We start from the raw sequence: 22,539 nt of genomic DNA on the forward strand, positions 1-22,539 counted from the left end.
GAGAAAAATAATACTGAGGAAATGCTTGCACTGTTATGAAGTTTCTGGACCCCATGTCAGACTTCCCAGCCGGGGGACCTGACAAAGGGACTGGGAATCCCAAGGGAATCTGACCTCGAGGGCCAGTGGGATTTGATCACAGGCCTTCCACAGGACTGGGGGAAGCAGAGACTCTGGTCTTGGAGGGCACACACAACATTTTGTGTGCACCAAGACCCAGCAGAGAGGAGCAGTGACCCCACAGGAGACTGAACCAAAACTCCCTGTTAGCGTCGGAGGGCCTCCTGCAGAGGTGTGGGTTGGCAGGGCTGGCCACAGGGCCCGGGGCACTGGAAGGTCTCCCTTGGCATAAACCCTCTTAGAGGTCACCATTGACCCGACCACAGAGCCGCAGACCCCAGGGCTGGGTCATCTCAGACCAAACAACTACCAGGGAGGGCGTGCAACCCCGCCCCTCAGCAGATAATTGGGTTAAAGCTTTACTGAGCAGGCCCTGACCACAGAGCAAGACCCAGTTTTTCCCACCGCCAGTCCCTCCATCAGGAAGCTTAACCAAGCCTCTTAGCCTCCTCCATCAGAGGGCAGAGAGAGGAAGCAAGAAGCACCGTCTCACAGCAGCTAACTCAAAACCACATTACAGAGAGCCAATCACAATGAAAAAGCATAACGTTATGTCCCGGATGAAGAGACAAAGTAAAACTCCAGAAAACAGCGAAACAAAGTGGAGCTAGGCAACCTTCCAGAAAAAGAATTCAGAATAATGATAGTGAAGGTGATCCAGAATCTTGGGTAAAGAATGGAGGCAAAGATTGAGACAATGCAAGAAATGATTACCAAAGACCTAAAAGGAGCAAACAGAGATGACTGATACACCAGAAGGAATCCGTAGCAGAATAAATGAGGCAGAATCATGGATAAATGACCTGGAGGATAGAATGGTGGAAATCATTGCCACAGAACTGAATATAGAAAATAATAAATAATTGAAGACAGCCTAACAGACCTTTTAGACAACATTAAACACACCAGCAATCACATTACAGGGGTCCCAGTAGAAGAGAGAGAGAGAAAGGACTTGAGAAAATATTTGAAAAGATCATAGTTGAAAACTTCCGTAACATGGGAAAGGAAATAGTCAACCAAGTCCAGGAAGCACAGAGTTCCAGGCAGGATAAAACCCAGGAGGAACACACCGAGACACATAGTAATCAAACTGACAAAAATTAAAGACAGAGATAAAATATTAAAAGCAACAAGGGGGGAAATGACAGATAACACACAAGGGAGCTCCCATCAGGCTATTAGCTGATTTCTCATCAGAAACTCTACAGGCCAGAAGGGAATGGCATGATATTTAAAGTGATGAAAGGGAAGAACCTGCAACCAAGAATACTCTACCTGGCAAGCCTCTTCTCCAGATGTGATGGAGAAATCAAAAGCTTTCCAGAAAAGCAAAAGTTAAAGCGAATTCAGCACCACCAAACCAGCTTTACAACAAATGCTAAAGGAACTTCTCTAGGCGGGAAACACAAGAGAAGGAATAGACCTACAGAAAATAAACCCAAAGCAATTAAGAACACAGTAATAGGATCATACATATCAATTATTACCTTAAATGTAAATGGATTTAATGCACTAGCCAAAAGGCATAGACTGGCAGAGCAGATTAAACATGTACATGTATGCACTTCCACTTACCACGTCACTCTGCTTGACAACCCCCCAAATTGTACATAATTATTTTATATTGTTAATTATGTTTCATTATGGCTTGCAATTACAATTATCTTTCATTTTTTGTCTGGCTATTGGTTGTGAAAACTGATAAACATCTTTTATTCTTGTGATTATGTAACTATTACTCACTTAACACCATTCTATCATGATTGGTCAACAGAAAAATAAGAGAACTCTAAGTCACCAAAATTAGGATCTAATAGAAAAACCTGTAATCATTTTTTTTAAATCCAGATGCGTATCAGAACTATCTTGAAATTTTTTGAAAAATGCAAATGCTCAGGTATTGCCTTTTTCTCCAGAAATGCTTCTAATGAGCAGTCATGTTTAAAAATAACTGGATTATATGATGATCTTTTACTTTTAACCAGTTTGTTTCACTTTTTCTATTTCATATTCAGTGCTCCCATTTCATTGTTCAACTTCTCCATCTTTTCTTTTTTTTTTTTTTGAAGTTCTTTCTCGTTTTTATCAAGTGTTGTAGAAGTTTTGTATATAAGTTTTGTATACACACATATATATATATATGCATAATGCATATAGTTTAGAAAACTTATGAAATTTACCTGACTAAAAAAATTATGACATTTTGAATCCACTTGCTTGACTTAGTATGAATAAAATGCTAGATTTCTAATTAAAAATTAGATATGCAACAAGTATCAAAGGTTTACTGTATAGCATAGGGAACTGTAGTCAATATCTAGTAATAACCTATGATGAAAAATAATTTCAAAAGTAATATGTGTATTTGTGTAACTGAATCACCTTGCTATGCACCTGAAATATTGTAAGTCAACCATATTTCAATTATATACATATACACACACATATATGTTTCACCTGTTCTTCAAGGCTGTGTCCGTGACTCACTGCCCTTCCCCCGATGACCCAGCCTCAATCTCGCTCCCTTCTAAGACCCTGCCTTTTGCATATTTGTCCTGCACCATTTGGCACCCAAGCTGTGCTACACTGAAGCAGTGGAAAATGGTGGAAAGAGGGGCCGAAACCTGACACCCTAGTGTTAGCTCTTCAGCCAAATGGCTTGGTGGTGGTTGTTTTTATTCGCTAAGTCATGTCTGACTCTTCATGACCCCATGGACTATAGCCCACCAGGCTTCTGCATCCATGGGATTTTCCAGGCAAGAATACTGGAGTGGGTTGCCATTTCCTTGTCCAAAAATGGCTTGGGGACTTTGGCTAATCATTAAACCTCTATCGACCTCAGTATCCTAAGTAATTTCTAAGGGTCTTTCTACACATAAGAATCTTTTTTTTTTTTTTCCTTCTTTTTGGCCTTTTAACAGCAGTAGGGGAAAATATCAGATCAAACCTCCGAATCCTACCAGTTTCCAGAAATCTTAGGCTCTTTCTAAGTGTCTGGTCCAGGGTGTGATGTCTTTTGTAACCTTCTCTTGCTACACAGCTTACTCATTTCACTACTCTTCTCTAGTTTCTCATCAGATAGTTTTGATTTGAATTCAACTCTACCAATTTCTGTTTGCCTGTGGCAAGTTGCTTAACTTTATTTTGTTATACACAAAACACAACTGTAAGAGTACCTATTCCTTGTTGTGAGGCTAAAGACTTGTGAGGATTAAAAGAGATGCTCCATGAAGGATTTAGCACATTTATTCCCAGAAGAAATGTCAAAAGAAGCGATTTTTCTCCCCTTCATCCAGGGTGCTGAAACTCTGCTTCAAGGGTCACAACAATCGCTAACAGCCTTTGAGCCTTCAGCATAACCATGCCTGCCATACTATAGGCTGGCTTCCCCTGTCTTGTTGATCTTTCAATTTCCAAGCTGCTTTCTAGACAGGCTTCAATAAGAAATGTTCAGTTTTTTCCAAGGCTGCTGGTGGTCAGGAAAAACAAACTTAACATATATATTCAACCTCAGGTTTTAGTTCTCCTGTATCTGAAACAGCGAGTCAGACCCGACTGAACATGCGCACACAGCACCGCACACCATATCTAAACGGTAGGAGTGTATCCTGTAAGGATGAGGGTTATGTTGCTCTTATCTCTAAGGTCTCTTGAATGAACCAATCTCAAGTTAATGAGGTTGTGAATTAAGACCTAATTTAATAGGTAGCAAAGAAAAAACTATTAATTCTTAAGAGGTGAATGAACAAGGGGTGAAACTGAGCAAGCATCGGGTGTAAGATGTACTGTATCTGAGGAAAGAAAAGATGCTTGCTCTACAAATGTGTGTATTCTGACGGGATGAGGATGTGTTGTTTTTTAAAGACACTTGGGAAATACACTCTCACCCAAATGTCAAGGTCTGATTAGTAGAGTTCTATTTTCAGAAACATATCTAGAAAGGAAGGAAAGAAGAGCTTGGCTTTTTAAATGAAAAACCTACACTTCTCCAATCCCCTGGATAGAAATAAACTGAAATGCTAGTTACTCACCTAAGCACATTTCAAGTAACAAACTCGTTCCTAGATCCACATTGGTATTTTGAAATCCATAGGGGAAATTGCAAATCCTTGTCTCAAGGGTATCTCACTTTAAGTGGAGCAAGCAGAATGAAACCTTTGAACCAGTGTGTTTTCTCATCAGTAGCCTATCACTGAACTACACTATGAGTGATGTGCATTTTGGAAACTAAAGCCAAAATTGGCTGATTTTGGTAAAGCAAATAATAATTAAACAACTACCCAAAACGAGGGCTTCCCCAGTGGCTCAGAGTAAAGAATCCACCTGCAATGCAGAAGATGCAGGAGACATGGATTCAATCCATGGGTCAGGAAGAGTCCCTGGACAAGGAAATGGCAACCCACTCCAGGATTCTTGCCTGTAGAATGCCATGGAGGGCTACAGTCCATGAAGTCACAAAGAGTCAGACACCACTGAAGTGACTTAGCATGCAAGCACCCAAAAGGAGTACAAGGAAGTTCCATTTTCCTCAATCAAAAATGAGAAAACATAAAAATGAAGTTAAACAATCTAAAAAGTCCTGGAAAATTATAAAGTCATTTTCCCCCACGTGTATCACATTTTTAAAAACTGAATCCACCATTTGAAAATAGCACACAACTTTCATTCCTAGGACTTCCCTAATCATGTCTCAACTCAATTTCTATTGACTTGATCAAAGAATAAAGGCTTTATTATTTCAGAATAAAGGCTTTATTATTTCTTAGCCATAAATTTTAATTTGTTTTTTTAACAGCTTTATTGAGATTCAATTCACATACCATATAAACCACCTAAAGTATACATTTCTTTTTTTTTAAATGGGTTTCTAAATTCTTTAAAGTCTGTTCCGTGCATCTGTGTCTCTCTTTCTGTTTTGCATATAGGGTTATCGTTACCATCTTTCTAAATTCCATATATATGTGTTAGTATACTGTATTGGTCTTTATCTTTTTGGCTAACTTCACTCTGTATAATGGGCTCCAGTTTCATCCATCTCATTAGAACTGATTCAAATGAATTCTTTTTAATGGTTGAGTAATATTCCATGGTGTATATGTACCACAGCTTCCTCATCCATTCGTCTGCTGATGGGCATCTAGGTTGCTTCCATGTCCTGGCTATTATAAACAGTGTTGCGATGAACATTGGGGTGTACGTGTCTCTTTCAGATCTGGTTTCCTCGGTGTGTATGCCCAGAAGTGGGATTGCTGGGTCATATGGCATTTTTCCAAAGAAGACATACAGATGGCTAACAAACACATGAAAAGATGCTCAACATCACTTATTAGAGAAATGCACATCAAAACCACAATGAGGTACCATTACACGCCAGTCAGGATGGCTGCTATCCAAAAGTCTACAAGCAATAAATGCTGGAGAGGGTGTGGAGAAAAGGGAACCACCCTCTTACACTGTTGGTGGGAATGCAAACTAGTACGGCCGCTATGGAGAACAGTGTGGAGATTTCTTTAAAAACTGGAAATAAAGTATACATTTCAATGACTTTTAGTATATTCAAAGTTGTTTATCTCTCAACACAATAAGGTTTAGAAAGTTTTCATTATCCCAGAAGAGAGCCCCCCCATACCTATTAGCAGAAATTCTTATTTTCCCCCATTCCTCCAGTCGGCTCTAGACAATAATCTTTAATATGTGGTTCTTTAAAAAAGTGGTTTTTTATTATTACAAGTTTCATTGTGAACATATTTAAGAATAGAATACACAACACCCTATTGCAGGTTTGCTTTCACAATTATAATGAATTAAATGAGGAAATATAGCTCTTTCCCTTTTTTGTCTCTGAGTAAATATTGTATGAGAAGACAAAGGCAAAAAGGGAAAGAATAATATTAGGAAAAGAGAAAGAAAGATAGATTTTTCATGAAGAAAAGTGCAGAAACCTGATGTGTAAGAAGGAAGAACAGGATGGACTGGTACTTCCAGCTTCCTCCTGGAGAGGCACACTACTGATTCCTAACCCAGCTTTAAGAGAAGACAAGGGTCAGATATAAATTCCTGCGGCCCTGTAAAATGAACCTAAATACAAATGCTGCACATACGTATCAGAATAATCATGCTGAGTGAGGTCAAGGGAAGGCAAAAGCTACTGAAGAGTCGTCTGTACAGTAAGTAAAATAAGCACTCGCCCATCGTGTTTCTCCTAAATTCTGCTTTTACTGATAGCTATGTTCCTGTCCTGACTCTGATTTTAGACACTGTGTTTCTTCATATTCTCCCTTGTACTTTTTTTCAGCATTTGTCATCACACACAGCCACAGAAGAAAAATTCTTTCTTTTTGCGATGAGAACTTTTAAGATCCATTTTCCCAGCAACTCTCAAGCATAACAAAATACAGCATTATTAACCACAGCCACCATGCCACACGTTCTACCCCATGACTTATTTATTTCATAACCGGAAGATCCCCCACGTCCGAGGGCAGGAGCGGCGGCTACGCTTTGCTGGACCAGCCATGAGGAGATGCCCCACGTCCAAGGCCAGAGAAACCCCAGAAGGTGGCAGGCGCTGGAGCGGCTGTGAGGAGACACCCCACGTCCGAGGGCAAACGAGAAGCCTTGGCAAGATGGTGGGAGGGGCGAATTTGCGTGTAGAATCAAACCCCGTTCCCACCAGAGACCTCAGCGGGCTCATACAAACCTTGTGCGCGCCGGGACCCAGGGACCCCACGGAGACCGAGGCAGCCTGTGTTCCGGCGTCTCCTGTGGCGGCGCGGGTCGGCGGGGTCTGCCGCGGGGACGGGGCTCTGGGTGTGGGTGTGGCCTAAGCCCTCAGGAGGACGTCGCCATTAACGCACCAGAGAGCCGCCGGAACTGCCTCAGGAGCGGGAAATAGGCTCTCGGAGGCACAACAGCACCTTGGGCCCCAGGACGCGGGAGAAAGGAGCAGGGGCCCCACAGGAGACAGACCCGGACTTGCCTGAGGGTGTCCAGGAGTCCCCGGCGGAGGCGTGGGTCGGCAGCACGCTTGGGGCGCTGAGTGTAGCAGTGCGTGCGTGGGACCTTTTGAAGGAGCTCACCATTATCTTCACTACCTCACCATAGTCTGGCCCAGGTAATAGCAGGGAGGGAACACAGCCCCATCCATCAACAGAAAATTGGATTAAAGATTTACTGAGCATGGCCCCGCCCATCAGAACAAGACCCAATATCCCCCTCAGTCCATCCCATCAGGAGGCTTATGGAAGGCTTATGGAAGGCTTATCCTTCTCCATCAGAAGGCAGACAGACTGAAAACCACAATCACAGAAAACTAACCAATCTAATCACATGGACCACAGCCTTGTCTAACTCAATTAACTGTGAGTCATGCCCTGTAGGGCCAACTAAGACAGACGGGTCATGGTGGAGAGGTCTGACAGAATGTGGTCCACTGGAGAAGGGAATGGCAAACCAGTTCAGTATTTCTACCTTGAGAACCCCATGAACAGCATGAAAAGGCAAAAAGATAGGACACTGAAAGATGAACTCCCCAGGTCAGTAGGTGCCCAATATACTACTGGAGATCAGTGGAGGAATAACTCCAGAAAGAATGAAGGGATGGAGCCAAAGCAAAAACAACACCCAGTTGTGGATGGGACTCGTCATAGAAGCAAGGTCCCATGCTATGAAGAGCAATATTGCATAGGAACCTGGAATGTTAGGTCCATGAATCGAGGCAAATTAGAAGTGATCAAACAGGATATGACAAGAGTGAATGTCGACATTTTAGGAAACAGCAAACTAAAATGGACTGGAATGGCAGAATTTAACTCAGATGACCATTATATCTACTACTGTGGGCAGGAATCCCTTAGAAGAAATGGAGTAGCCATCATAGTAAAAAAAAAAAAAAAAAAGAGTCCGAAATGCAGTACTTGGATGCAGTCTCAAAAACTACAGAATGACCTCTGGTCATTTCCAAGGCAAACCATTTAGTATCACAGTAATCCAAGTCTATGCCCCAACCAGTAATGCTGAAGAAGCTGAAGTTGAACAGTTCTATGAAGACCTACAAGACCTTCTAAAATTAACATGCAAAAAAATATTTCCTTTTCATCATAGGGGAGTGCAATGCAAAAGTAGGAAGTCAAGAAACACCTAGAGTAACAGGCAAATTTGGCCTTGGAGTATAGAAGGAAGCAGGGCAAAGGCTAACAGAGTTCTACCATGAACTGGTCACAGCAAACACCCTCTTCCAACAACACAAGAGAAGGCTCTACACAAGGACATCACCAGATGGTCAACACCCATATCAGATTGATTATATTCTTTGCAGCCAAAGATGGAGAAGCTCTATACAGTCAACAAAAACAAGACTGGGAGCTGACTGTGGCACCGACCATGAATTCCTTATTGCCAACTTCAGACTTAAATTGAAGAAAGTAGGGAAAACCACTAGACCATTCAGTTATGAACTAAATCAAATCCCTTACTATTATACAGTGGAAACAAAAAATAGATTAAAGGGATTAAATCTGATAGACAGTGCCTGAAGAACTATGGATGGAGGTTCGTGACATTGTACAGGAGGCAGGGATCAAGATCATCCTCAAGAAAAAGAAATTCAAAAAGGCAAAATGGCTATCTCAGGAGGCCTTTTCTCAGATAGCTGAGAAAAGAAGAGAAGCCAAAGGAAAAGGAGAAAAGGAAAGATATATCCATCTGAATGCAGAGTTCCAAAGAATAACAAGGAGAGATAAGAAAGCCTTCCTCAGTGATCAGTGCAAAGAAATAGAGGAAAACAATAGAATGGGAAAGACTAGAGATCTCTTCAAGAAAATTAGAGATACCAAGGGAACATTTCATGCAAAGATGGGCTTAATAAAGGACAGAAATCGTATGGACCTAACAGAAGCAGAAGATATTAAGAAGAGGTGGCAAGAATACACAGAAGAACTATAAAAAAGACCTTTAACCCAGATAATCACGATGGTGTGATCAGTCACCTAGAGACAGACATCCTGGAATGTGAAGTCAAGTGGGCCTTAGGAAGCATCACTATGAACAAAGCTAGTGGAGGTGATGGAATTCCAGTTGAGCTATTTCAAATCCTAAAAGATGATGCTGTGAAAGTGCTACACTCAATATGGCAGCAAATTTGGAAAACTCAGCAGTGGCCACAGGACTGGAAAAGGTCAGTTTCGATTCCAATCCCAAAGAAAGGCAATGCCAAAGAATGTTCAAACTACCACACAATTGCACTCATCTTACACGCTAGTAAAGTAATGCTCAAAATTCTCCAAGCCAGGCTTCAGCAATACGTGAACCATGAACTTCCAGATGTTCAAGCTGGATTTAGAAAAGGCAGAGGAACAAGAGATCAAATTGTCAACATTGGCTGGATCATAGATATAGCAAGAGAGTTCCAGAAAAACATCTACTTCTGTTTTATTGAAAGTGCCAAAGACTTTGACTGTGTGGATCACCACAAATTGTGGAAAATTCTGAAAGAGATAGAAATACCAGACCACCTGACCTGCCTCTTGAGAAATCTGTATGCAGGTCAGGAAGCAACAGTTAGAACTGGACATGGAACAACAGACTGATTCTAAATCAGGAAAGGAGTACGTCAAGCCCGTATATTGTCACCCTGCTTATTTAATTTATATGCAGTTTATACATCATGAGAAATGCTGAGCTGGATAAAGCACAAGCTGGAATTAAGATTGCCGGGAGAAATAGCAAGAACCTCAGGTATTCAGATGACACCACCCTTATGGCAGAAAGCAAAGAACTAAAGAGCCTGTTGATGAAAGTGAAAGAGGAGAGTGAAAAATTTGGCTTAAAGCTCAACATTCAGAAAACTAAGATCATGGCATCCAGTCCCATCACTTCTTGGCAAATAGATGGGGAAACAGTGGAAACAGTGTCAGACTTTATCTTTTGGGGCTCCAAAATCACTACAGATGGTAACTGCAGCCATGAAATTAAAAGATGCTTACTCCTTGGAAGGAAAGTTATGACCAACTTGGACAGCATATTAAAAAGCAGAGACATTACTTTGCGAATACAGGTCCATCTAGTCAAGGCTATAGCTTTTCCAGTAGTCATATATGCATGTGAGAGTTGGACTATAAAGAAAACTGAGCACTGAAGAATTGATGCTTTTGAACTGTGGTATTGGAGAAGACTCTTGAGAGTCCCTTGGACCACAAGGAGATCCAACCGATCCATCCTAAGGGAGATCAGTCCTGAGTGTTCATTGGAAGGACTGATGCTGAAGCTGAAACTCCAATGCTTTGGCCACCTGATGTGAAGACCTGACTGATTTGAAAAGACCCTGATGCTGGGAAAGATTGAAGACAGGAGGAGAAGGGGACAATAGAGGATGAGATGATTGGATGGCATCACCGACTAAATGGAGATGAGTTTGAGTAAACTCCGGGAATTGGTGATGGACAGGAAGGCCTGGCGTGCTACAATCCATGGGGTCACAAAGAGTCGGACCTGACTGAGCGAACGAACTGAACTGAACTGATAGTATATGAATTAAATCCAATGAAGTTGTTTTTAAATGAAGAAGGACTTCAAAATGTGGTATTTCTCTAAAATGTCTTAAAAACCTTGAAATTTTCCTTAAAGTGCTTGAACCCATATTGAACCCATATGATTATCACTAGAAAACTCTTTAACAAAAGGTACTACATATTCCCCCCCCCCAAAATGGAAATTGTCTGCATTAAACTATGTGGACATGAGTTTAAGAAGACAGAACTATGAAATCAAGATCAAGAAATGGTAAAATGGGAATTTGGAAGCCAGAGGCAGAAAGGAAATTAGGATTCATTGCAGAGTTCTAACTTTCAGAAAAGTGGAAGTTTACCAGTTTCTTGGGGGACACAAAGCCTTCTTTTTTGTCACTAATGTTTTAAAAGTTCAAAAGAGATCTTATAGAAAGAAGTGTTAAAGAATTTCACACAATGTATAATAAACCTATCTTACCATTATAGTTAAAATTGCAATGCTTGCCAAGTACTTAAACTGGAAACATAGAGTATCTTGTTTACATATAGCATAGTAGATTTCAGAAGATTTGGTGAAAGCAAGAAAAGCTTGTGTTAGAATCACTGTATTTACAAATGAACAAAATCAAAATAGGTAGTCTTTAACCTTTAAATAGACTCTGGCCTTGAAGTCATGGTTATTTATGGAAAAAAGTCATTCTGACCAAAGATGCTAGATAAAAAACTAGCTCAGCACAAAAATCATGCATACAAATATACAAAGTCCTCATATTTTTTCAGAACTTAGAAGCTAAAGTTTATTGAGACCTTCTAGATTCTAGGCACTGTGTTAGTACTTTGAAACATTATCTTATTTAAGCTTTACAAGCACCCCACATAGCTGGTGTTTATAACCACTCTTTTTTAGATAAGGCAAGATGATCAGAGAAAGTCGGTGATGGTGATGACCCTGGACTTTAAATATAGCATCAAGGCAGACTTAAATTTCAGGAGGAGTCACTAGTCTGCTGAGAGAAATGTCATCATTGACAATAAGGATTCTTAGACTTTAACATCAGAGTGATGGATCTTGAGTGATTGTTCCAAATGGCCCATTAAAATCTAAGACCAGAAATAGCTTTGTTTGAATTCTACAGAGTCATGGCACTGAATCTAACCACAGGTTGACTGATCGTTCATTTTGCAGACTTGGCAGCTTTTGCAATGATGTTTTAGAAGGATCAGTTTTCACGTTTTCCTTTCTTCCTGAGGTTATGGAGAATATTTTGATTTTTGGAGTGTTTTCTTACAACAGAGAAATGATGCTTAGCTTTAGTGTCACTCTAACCTGAGGACTGATTAAAAAAATCAGTACTTTTTTTCCATAATAACATATATTTTAAATACTATAATAACAAAAATATAAACTAAATTACCCCTAAAGGATTCATAAATAATTTTAAACTAGAGTAAAAAAAAAGCTTTACTTCTAAGTAGAATTTACAAATTATCTAGATTTTGTGTCTCTTCGGCTGTTGTTTTCACCTGGCTGCTGGCCCCAACTATTAAAAGCTGCAGGGAGAATGAGGAAACAGGGAAACAATGATACTTATTATTTTTAAAAAGAAAAGAACTTGAAATGAACATGACTGTATTCGGCTATCAGATTTTTTTTTATTTTTGGCTGAGCTGCGTCTCCGATGCTTGCTGGGCCTTTCTCCAGCTGTGGAGAGCAGGGCTAGCCCAGTTGGGGTGCAGAGGCTTCTCACTGGGGGGCCTTCCCCCGTCACCGAGCAGGCTCCGGGTTCCTGCTCAGGAGCTGCGGTTCGCAGGCTCACTAGTTGCAGCTCCCAGGCTCTGGAGCGCAGGCTCAGTAGTTGCCGCACTCGGACTTGGTTGCTCCACAGCATGTGGGATCCTCCCGAATCAGGGATCAGACTGTGTCTCCTGCATTAACAGACAGATTCCTTCCCACTGAGCCACCACAGAGGCTTCTGCATTCCAGTTATTTATAGATTAAATTTTTAATACGCTTGTTCCCTGTGCCTGTTAACCTCTGACAAAGAGGTTGGGTATATATCTGAATTTTTATTCTAAAATTTAAACAAAGTCATGTACAGATGGATTTCAGTGAGCACAAATGTTCTCTTTAAGAAATAAGAATGTCACTGATAGAAGAAAAAATATGGATAAAATCATCGGAGTGATTCAGAGTATTCTTTTTCCTTTTCGGTGATAAATTGATCAGTAATCTGCTTTGTCATAAAGGAGATTTCAGGCTGTAGATCAGTGAAAGTAAATTTGAAAATTTATTTCCACACTGCTTCTGACTCCCAGTGTCTTGGCCTTCTACCTTTTCCTTCTTTGGAGTGTTGGCTTCAATCCCAGGCCAATGCATTGCACCCACCCCTAAGTAGCATCATTGTCCATGGCTTTCACATATTGCCCAGATCAGATTCTCTAGGCCAGCTCTGTGTCTTCTCCAATGGCCTTCAACCAACCTAGTCCTGGCATTTACATAAGAACAGGATACTAAAACGTCCCCTTGTGTGTGTTTGAAGATGACACTCACTACTCAGTTATTTCAGAGACATTTTAGGACAACCGCTCTATCTTTAAAGTGTCTGTAGACAGGTGTCATGGATGGACCATCCAAGAGTGTCAGAAGCCATTAAAGGATTAGTAATGTTATTCATGGGACACAGTCCCAAATCTCACAGGTCACTTTAGGTCCAACCTCCATCTAATTCAAGAATTCTTTCTCGACCATGTGTGGAAAAAGGAAAGAGAGGGAAAGAGCCATGGAATTTGTGAAATCAGAAGAGCTGGTCTGAATCCTGGTTCTGGCTCATTCAGCTCTTGTGATACCTTTGCTTTTAGGCAAAATACAAATCATCTGAATCCCAGTGGCACATGTCAGCACTTGGGCACCAAGTCAGAGATTAATAGAATAGTCTTGAATGAACTAGCTCAGATGTGCTCATTCAGGTCCAGCTCTTTGTGACCCCATGGACTGTATGGAGCCCACCAGGCTCCTCTGTCCATGGGATTCTCCCAGCAAGAATACTGGAGTGTGATGCCATTTCCTCCTCCAGGGGATCTTCCTGACCCAGGAATCGAACCTGCATCTCTTACATCTCCTGCACTGGCAAGAGGATTCTTTATCACTAGCACCACCTGGGAAGCCCTTGAATGAACCAACGTGGCAGTAACATCAGTCTCTCAGAGTTGTCCTTACAGTTTTCCAAATCATTCTCTTCGTATCAGCTGTGCTTTGGGGTGTTCTGTGGACTCAGTGGGATTACCTCTGCTCTTCCTCACCATTTCACCTGGTTGACTTGTACCTGTCCAGATACATCTCTCCCAATAAGCTCCCTACCCCAGCCACCCTGCAGTCTAAGTACTATTTTTAAGCATCCTATGCTTACGTCCACCATTGAAGTAATTACATCTCCACCTTATCTCCTTGCTAGACTGTGAGTTCCATGAAGACAGGGGCAGTGTTTTGTTCCTTTGGTATATATAATTTTCTTGGGTACAAAATGTCAAATTAATTAAATTCATCAGTTCAGAGACATGGAACAGGGACTAAACAATAGGAAAAAGAATCACTGAAGCACTGAGACACTGCACGAAATAGTCAAACCTTCAACTGAAGAAAGCAAGAAAAAAAAAAAGAAGACTCAAAATCAGAGATGGAAAAGGATGTTAAATTTTGTTGAATAATTATTTTGCTGCATCTACTGAGATAAAGTGACTTTTATCTTTCCTTTTATTAATGTGGTACATCATGCTAATTGATTTGCACAACTAATACCACAGAAATAGAAAAGGCCATAAGAGACTACTGTGAACAATTATATGCCAACAAATTGGAAACCTAGAAGAACCAGACAAATTTCTAGAAACATGCAAGCTACCAAGACTGAAAAATGCAGGAAGAGAAAATCCAAGCATGCCAATGACTAGTAAAGAAATCTAATCGGTAACCAAAAACCTCCCATCAGAGAAAAGCTTAGAACCAGATGGTTTCACTGGTAAATTCTCCAAACATTTAAAGAAGAATTAATGCCAATCCTCAAACTTCCAGAAAACTGAAGGGGAGGCAACACTCTCAAACTTATTTTGAAGGTCAGCATTTTACTGATACCAAAGCCTGATGAAGACACTGCAAGAAGAGGAACTATAAGTCAGTATCCTTGATGAAGAGATGCAAAAATTTTCAACAACATGCTAGCAAGACGAATTCAACAGCACACTGAAAATATCTTACACCATGATCAAGCGGGGTCTATTTGGGGGATGCAAGGATGGCTCAACGTATGCAAATCATAAGGGTGCCCAGGGCCAGTTGCTGGCATTCTCACAGTCAAGACAGGACCAAGAGAGGTACCGACGACAGTCACATCGTGAGTCCACACATGGGGTGAAAGAGGGCATGGCAGAGCGCATTCACAGATGAACAGCTCCAAAGGAGGAATACTCGCTCAGTGACTGCCCTCCCAGTGGGAGTGCCCCCGTCCTGCCTACCTGACACCGCAGGGCAGAAACACAGCTAAGAAGTAGGTCTGGGGGGACTCTGCTCAACAACAAGGGGGCGGATCTGACAGGGCTAGCACAGAGCAAAGGGGAGGCTCCACTCAGCACCCCGGGAGGATCTGATCACCATACCAGCCAAAGCCCCCATCCAGGGGATGGCACACGCCTCTGGGCCAACCTCACCCACCAGGGAGCAGACTCCAGAAACAGCAAGAACTGCGAGCCTGCAGGAAAAAGACCACACACTAAGTCTGACCAAGTGAGATGACAAGGAAATATGATGCAGACAGAGGAGCAAGATAAAAGCCTACACGTGCAACTAGATGAAGAGGAAATAAGCACTCTATCTGAAAAGGAATTCAGAGTGGTGATGGTAAAGATGATCCAAGATCTTGGACAAAGACTGAAGGCATGGATTGAGAAGACACAAGAAAAGTTTAGCAAAGAACTGGAAGGGCTAATGAACTAACAGAGATGAACAAGATAATAACTGAAAGGAAAAAAACACTAGAAGGAATCAATAGCAGAATAACTGAGGCAGGAGAATGGATAAGTGACCTGGAAGACGGAATGGCAGAAATCTCTGCTGTGGAGCAGAATAAAGAAAAAACAATGGAAAGAAAAGTGGGCAGTCTCAGACACCTCTGAGACAACATTAAATGTATGTTGAATTTGAATTGTGAATTATGAACATACAAATTATAAAGGTACTAGAAGAAGAATAAAAAGGGCCTGAAAAAATATTTAAAGAGATTATAGCTGAAAACTTCCCTAATATGGGAAAGTAAGTAATCACTCCAGTCCAGGAAGCACAGAGTCCCATACAAGATAAATAAAAAAGGAAAATGCCAAGGCACCTATTAATCAAACTGACACAAATTAAAAACAAAGTGACAAATAATAAAAGGGAATCCTGATAAAATTATCAGTTGATTTTTCAGCAGAAATTCTGAAAGCCAAAAAGGAGTGGCGGGACATGTTTAAAGTGATGAAAGTGAAAAACCTACAAGCAAGAATACTCTACCCAGCAAGACTGTCATTCAGATTTGATGGGAAAATCAAAAGCTTTACAGCCAACAAAAGCTAAGCACCATGAAATCGCCTTTACAACAAATGCTAAAGGAACGTCTCTAGGTAAGAAGCACAAGAGAAGATAGCAAAAGAGGGAGGGAAGAATAAAAACGTACAAAAACAAACCCAAAGCAATTAAGAAAATGGCAATAGGGATATACATCTCTTTAATCACTGTAAACTTAAATGGATTAAATACCCCAATCAAAGCACATAGACTGGCTGAATGGATATAACAACAAGACCTATATATATATATATATATATATATATACACACTATCTATATACTATATATACTCTATACACTATATATATCTGTATACTATATATACTCTCTACAAGAGACCCACTTCAGTCCCAGGGACACATACAGACAGAAAGTGAGGTGATGGAAAAGATATTCCATGCAAATGGAAATCAAAAGAAAGTGGGAGTAGCAATACTCATATCACACAAAATAGACTTTAAAATGAAGACTGTTATAAGAGACAAAGAAGGACACCACATAATGATCAAGGGATCCATCCAAGAAGATGTAACGATTGTAAATATGTATGTACCCCACATAGGAGCACCTCAATACATAAGGCAAATGCTAACAGCCATAAAAGGAGAAACTCAACAGTAACACAGTAATATTGGGAGACTTTAACACCCCATTTATACCAATGCACAGATAATTTACAGAGAAAATTAATAAGGAAACACAAATTTTAAATGACACATTATACCAATAGATTTAATTGGTATCTCTAAGATTTTCCATCCATAAGATGAAATACACTTTCTTTAACGTGTATATGGAACATTCTCCAGGGCAGACCTGGCTTAATTTGTGACCCACATCTTGGGTCACAATTGTGACCCATAATTTTGTTCAAATTTCCCAAAATTTTATGCTAGTGTCCATTATTTGTTTTCACACCTTATTCAAGATTCCACGTCATATTTAGTTGCATTGAGCAGCTTCAGCTGCATACAACAAATTCTGGCAAGTTATCTTTTCATTCTCATTGTTACAAATATTTTCTAATTTTCCTTGTTTTGGCTTCTTAGATACTGCCATCATTTAAAAATGGACATCTAATTTCCAAATACATGAGGTTTTTAAAGTATATTAGTTAGTCGCTCAGTCATGTCCAAGTCTTTGCGACCACGTGGATTGCAGCCTGCCAGGCCCCTCTGTCCATGGGATTCTCCAGGCAAGAATTCTGGAGTGGGTAGCCATTGCCTTCTCCAAGTTTTAAAGTATCTTTGATATTAATTTCTCATTTTGATATTAATTTCTTCTTTGAATACTTTCTTCTCTGCTTTTTCAGTCTTCTAACTTTATTGAGACTTTCAATGGCTAAATCAAAGATCTCTCCTGGTAAATGTTACTTTGCACTCAAACAGACTTTGGACCTTGAAATTTTGCACCTTGTTTTATGTCCCTGGATATGTTCTAGTGTCTCCTAAATGTTACATTGTACCTGAAAATAAGGGTTATTTTCAAATTTTTCTTATATTGACTTTAAACATAATTCCACAGTGATAAGAGAACAGACTTTGGACCTTGAAATGAAATTTCTACACCTTGTTTTATGTCCCTGGATATGGTCCAGTGTGTCCTAGTTTAGAGTCTATGGGAACTTGAATAAAACTTGTATTCTACTGTTGTGTGAAAATTGTATAAATCTTAGTTGTGTTGAATTTGTTCATGGTGACTTTCAGGTCTACTATATCTACCTACTTTTCTGTATGTTCATCCTATTAATTTTTGAGAGTTTGGTATTGAAAGTCCAACTAAAAATCTTATCTACTTAAGATAATTGTAATATATACTGGAACTATATGTAATTTTGTCCTGCATGTTCCAAGTCTCCTGTAAATGTGTTATCATAGTTTCATGATCTAAAATAAAAAAGAAAGGGAAAATATTAAAAAATAAAAATAATGATAGAACCAACACTCTACCCCATCACAAAACTAGAATTCCCTCCTTGGTGATAATTCATGCCAGAGAGGAAGAAATACCAAGAAACAAGTAGCTTTTAAGATGTAGCTCCACAACGTTCTGCTGCATCTTGGTATTATTATGGGTCTAGGTGCTTTCATTGGTTTGCAATCCGGAAGTTCAAACTCTCCAAGTAAGCTATTATTTCAACCAAATATGGCAAATTCTGAAGCCTAGATGACATTGAATTTTACTAATGCAGACCTTGTCGCTCCAGATTTCAATGGCTTGCCCATCACCAATCAACAAAGAAATAACTGAGGCTAATGCTGGCGATCCCACCTCAGCCATGGATATTTTGTCAAACAACCTAACAGCTTGTTATCCACATGTGCCCAAATCAGGACTTAAGATTTAAAATTTATTAGCAGCAGAACCCCTTTCATCACCTATCTGGGCAAAACCCGGGATTACTGAGGACCTTTAGATTCAGCTACTTTCAAGTGGGGCTTTAATGATGTTTACTCAAGTTCTGGGGCTTTGCTGTAATGACAGTAGTTTCAGGATGCTAGCACCATGCCAGCTCTGCACCCACAAAACCTTTGACATAAAGGATATTTCCAAGTGACGCTTTCAGGGCCCAACACTATCTTCAAATTCTACAAGGCACTTAGCCTCAGTGTAACACCATAGAGCCACAAAGATATGATCTACACCAACCTCAGTGCACATCTACACGGGAAGGATACTGTGGTATCACGGTGCCCAGGAGCTTGTCATCGGTGATGATTTTACCTCTGCCTCCCAACCAGATACCAGGAGTCCCAACTGCACCAGAGCTGGGAAGACCTCACCACCCACAGAAGACCCAGACTTGACTCTAGTGATTACTTACTGTTGAGTCCTGCTTTAAAAGATGGGACCCACCAGACTGTGTTGACTTTCTAGACGCTGCAGTTTGTTTGCTGCATGACCCAACTCTGGTTTCTCACACCTGCAGAAAGAATACACTCTGCCCCTATAGTTACAATTCAACCTACACCATGTTAAGCCCCTATGGGACCAAGCCCAATGTCTCCACGATGCTCCCAAGATTCGGTTGTCTATTACCGTCCACCTCTCCTTCCTAAAGGGCAGCCTTACCAAAGATCCACATTGTGTGCCCTCCGACCTTTAACGTGAGAATTCTGCTGGCCTCTCAATGTTCAAACCACGCATTCCCCTTCATCCTCTTCCCCTCCCCCTCCAGCTTTCAGCACCCAGACTCACGCTTTAGTCTGTCTTACCCAACAACGTCTATCCCTCTTGCCTTAAAAGACTGCAATGCAAGCAAAATGCAAACCCAACGCCCTAGACTCGAATACTTACGTCTAATACATACATACTGAAACAGCCTCTCATAGATGGACTAGCTGTAGCTGTTGGATTTTCCATCAGTCCAGTTTCACATATACCTCACTGCACATTTATCCAGCTGATATTGGGTCCAGAGGAGGAAAAGAACTGCAAGTTAAAACCTAGTGCACACAAGCGTCTCCTCTGTATCTAGGGCGCCCCCTGATGGCAAGTGGCAACAGCTCAGTAAATAGCACATAGTGAGCGACCGACCCTCAACATACACCCGACACAATTGGCTGTCTTCCTCGGGTCCCGTTCTTCGACCATTCCCATTTACAAAAGGCAAGGCACAGCGTTTGCATCTAGAGGCAAGAGCACAGGACTACACTGTGATCTGACTAATGAGGGTCTCATCACTTCTGCTTTGCCCTTCTGTTATCTCCTAGGCGCGGAACACACGGATGCACTTCACCGTCTAAGGACCTTCCATTTTTATAAACTTTAAATGTTTTTCCCGACCCCGGCCGGGCATGATCGACGTGCAGCTTTCATACCTGTAATACTGGCGCTCACCACGGCTCTGAGACTTGCGGGAATAGCCAGAGGGTTAGGCCGTTGCTTTAACCCAACAGTCAGAAATCATTGACACGTACCTGTAAAAGTCCGAAATTCTAGTATCTCATATTTCTCAAGTAAAACAAATATTGTCTGCTTAATCAAGGCCAAAGGACTCTGGCAAATACAGTTTAGGACAACAGATTTGTCCTAGCTAATCAAGGAGATGTCTGTGCTGTTACCCGGCCCTGCTCACCATACCTAAGCTGCCCCTCCAGCTCCAGCTTGTTACCTTGTCCCCACGTGCAACCTGCTGCGTGGCCCTGCCTGGGAGCCTTCTCTCTTTTGGAGTTGAAAGTGACAGAAAGTTCTGTCTTTCCCTGGGCTGTGTCCCACCACCAAAGGAATCTTTAAATCTTATAAAACAGTTCTCAGTTCAGTTCAGTCACTCAGTCGTGTCCGACTCTTTGTGACCCCATGGACTGCAGCACGCCAGGCCTCCCTGTCCATCACCAACTCCCAGAGTTCACTCAAACTCAGGTCCATTGAGTCGGTGATGCCATCCAACTATCTCATCCTCTGTTGTCCTCTTCTCCTCCTGCCCTCAATCTTTCCCAGCATCAGGGTCTTTTCAAATGAGTCAGTTCTTCTCATCAGATGGCCAAAGGATTGGAGTTTCAGCTTCAACATCAGTCCTTTCAATCAACACTCAGGACTGATTTCCTTTAGGATTCACTGGTTGGATCTCCTCGCAGTCCAAGGGACTCTCAAGAGTCTTCTCCAACACCACAGTTCAAAAGCTTCAGTTCTTTGGTGCTCAACTTTCTTTTTAGTCCAACTCTCACATCCATACATGACTACTGGAAAAGCCATAGCTTTAACAAGATGGACCTTTGTTGGTAAAGTAATATGTCTGCTTTTTAATATGCTGTCTAGGTTGGTCATAACTTTTCTTCCAAGGAGCAAGGGTCTTTTCATTTCATGGCTGCAGTTAAGGCATCTGCAGTGATTTTGGATCCCCCCAAAATAAAGTCTGTCACTGTTTCCATTGCTTCCCCATCTATTTGCCGTGAAGTGATGGGACCAGATGCCATGATCTTAGTTTTTTGAATGTTGAGCTTTAAGCCAACTTTTTCACACTCCTCTTTCACTTTCAACAAGAGGCTCTTTAGTTTTTAGTTTTCTGCCATAAGGGTGGTGTCATCTGCAGTTCTGCATAGGTTTTAATTGCAGTTTAACATATTAAAGCTGCCAAGTCTATAGACAAGTTTTTCTGAAGCTTTAGCATTTAGCAAACAAATATTTAAAAATCGGGAAATTTAGGTGGGAAATACAAATTATTACTTATACTTAATCCTTGATAAAGATTCAATCCAATGTTAATTCCTCTAAACAATTAATGGCATTAATAGGCAATTAATAAATAGAAATTAATTAATTGAATCTTTTAAAACATTTTTAAATATGTCAATTATAAGTTTAGTCTATGGAGTCTCTCAAGCATCTCAAATGTCTGACATGTTAGTCTTTTATACACTTAACAAATAAAGGCTGGAATGGAGTGGGGAATGGGCTTTTCTAGTAAAGTAACTCTGGTAAAAGAAATAAACCAAATATATGCATTATTAGTAAATAACAATTAGTAAATTATGTTCTCTTAAACATTTAAACACTGTACAGCTTAAGAAAGTTCTCTGAAATCTTTGAAATCAAATGGCTCATGTACATAATATTCTAAAATGTCAGGTTATGTTCGTTATTTCAAGCACCTTAAAGGTAATATTTCATAGATTAGTCCAATGATTAAATAATTCCTAAACCTAGTACAAACGTGTTAATACTGTAGTTTTAATGAAGTTTACCATTACAATTAACTTCATCTTTTTATCACTGTTTTCTCAATTTTGCAGAGTTGCTTGCTAAAATAAAGAGGAGAGACATGTGATCTCGTTTGACTGAGGTCACTGATCAGAAGATCAATGCCAATTAAAGAATTCCAGGGAGGAACAAAGACCTTTGTTGCTAGCCAGGGCCAGGGGGACTCCTCATGGGCCAAAGGTCAACCTGTGGGGTGGGTCCTTGAGGCAGTAGAATGCTTCAAGCTCACTCCATCTTGTATAACCTGGTACATGATGTGTGTCTTTCCCCAGTTTTTAACATTAATCTCTTTTATAACTTTTCTCTGGTTTGTAGTTGATACTCTACAAGCTCATATATTTCACCACTTGAGTAAATTTAACTTATCTCTTCATTGCATGATTGGAATCTGCATGTTTTTATCCTTTACATATTTGGTTTACCGATAATCCTATTGTTGTTTTATAGACCACTCCCTGCCTGATAAACACAGTCGATTTGATATGTATTTTAGAGTATTATCTAGGTTTGCACTGAGCTCATGACCTGTGGCTCAGCCACATGCACTCTTCCATCTCCAAACTCTGGGCTAGAAAGTCCCAGCATACAGTCATTGTGTGGGAGGCTCCACCAT

At 40.7% G+C, this 22,539-nt stretch overlaps 1 protein-coding gene and 1 long non-coding RNA gene across 2 annotated transcripts in view; one reads left to right on the forward strand and one right to left on the reverse strand.

The window, feature by feature from the left end:
• The window catches only part of CA1 (carbonic anhydrase 1), a 108,628-nt gene that overhangs the window by 37,386 nt on the left and 48,703 nt on the right, over positions 1–22,539 (forward strand). The gene's annotated exons all lie outside the window — the stretch shown is intronic.
• On the reverse strand, positions 16,853–20,198 carry LOC139038506 (uncharacterized). Its single transcript, XR_011491550.1, has 3 exons — positions 20,048–20,198; positions 19,051–19,629; positions 16,853–18,112 (listed from the first exon to the last, which is right to left on the reverse strand). It is a non-coding gene; the product is annotated as an uncharacterized lncRNA (long non-coding RNA).

The sequence above is a fragment of the Odocoileus virginianus genome, chromosome 15 (assembly GCF_023699985.2).
Source record: "Odocoileus virginianus isolate 20LAN1187 ecotype Illinois chromosome 15, Ovbor_1.2, whole genome shotgun sequence".
Taxonomy (NCBI): domain Eukaryota; kingdom Metazoa; phylum Chordata; class Mammalia; order Artiodactyla; family Cervidae; genus Odocoileus; species Odocoileus virginianus.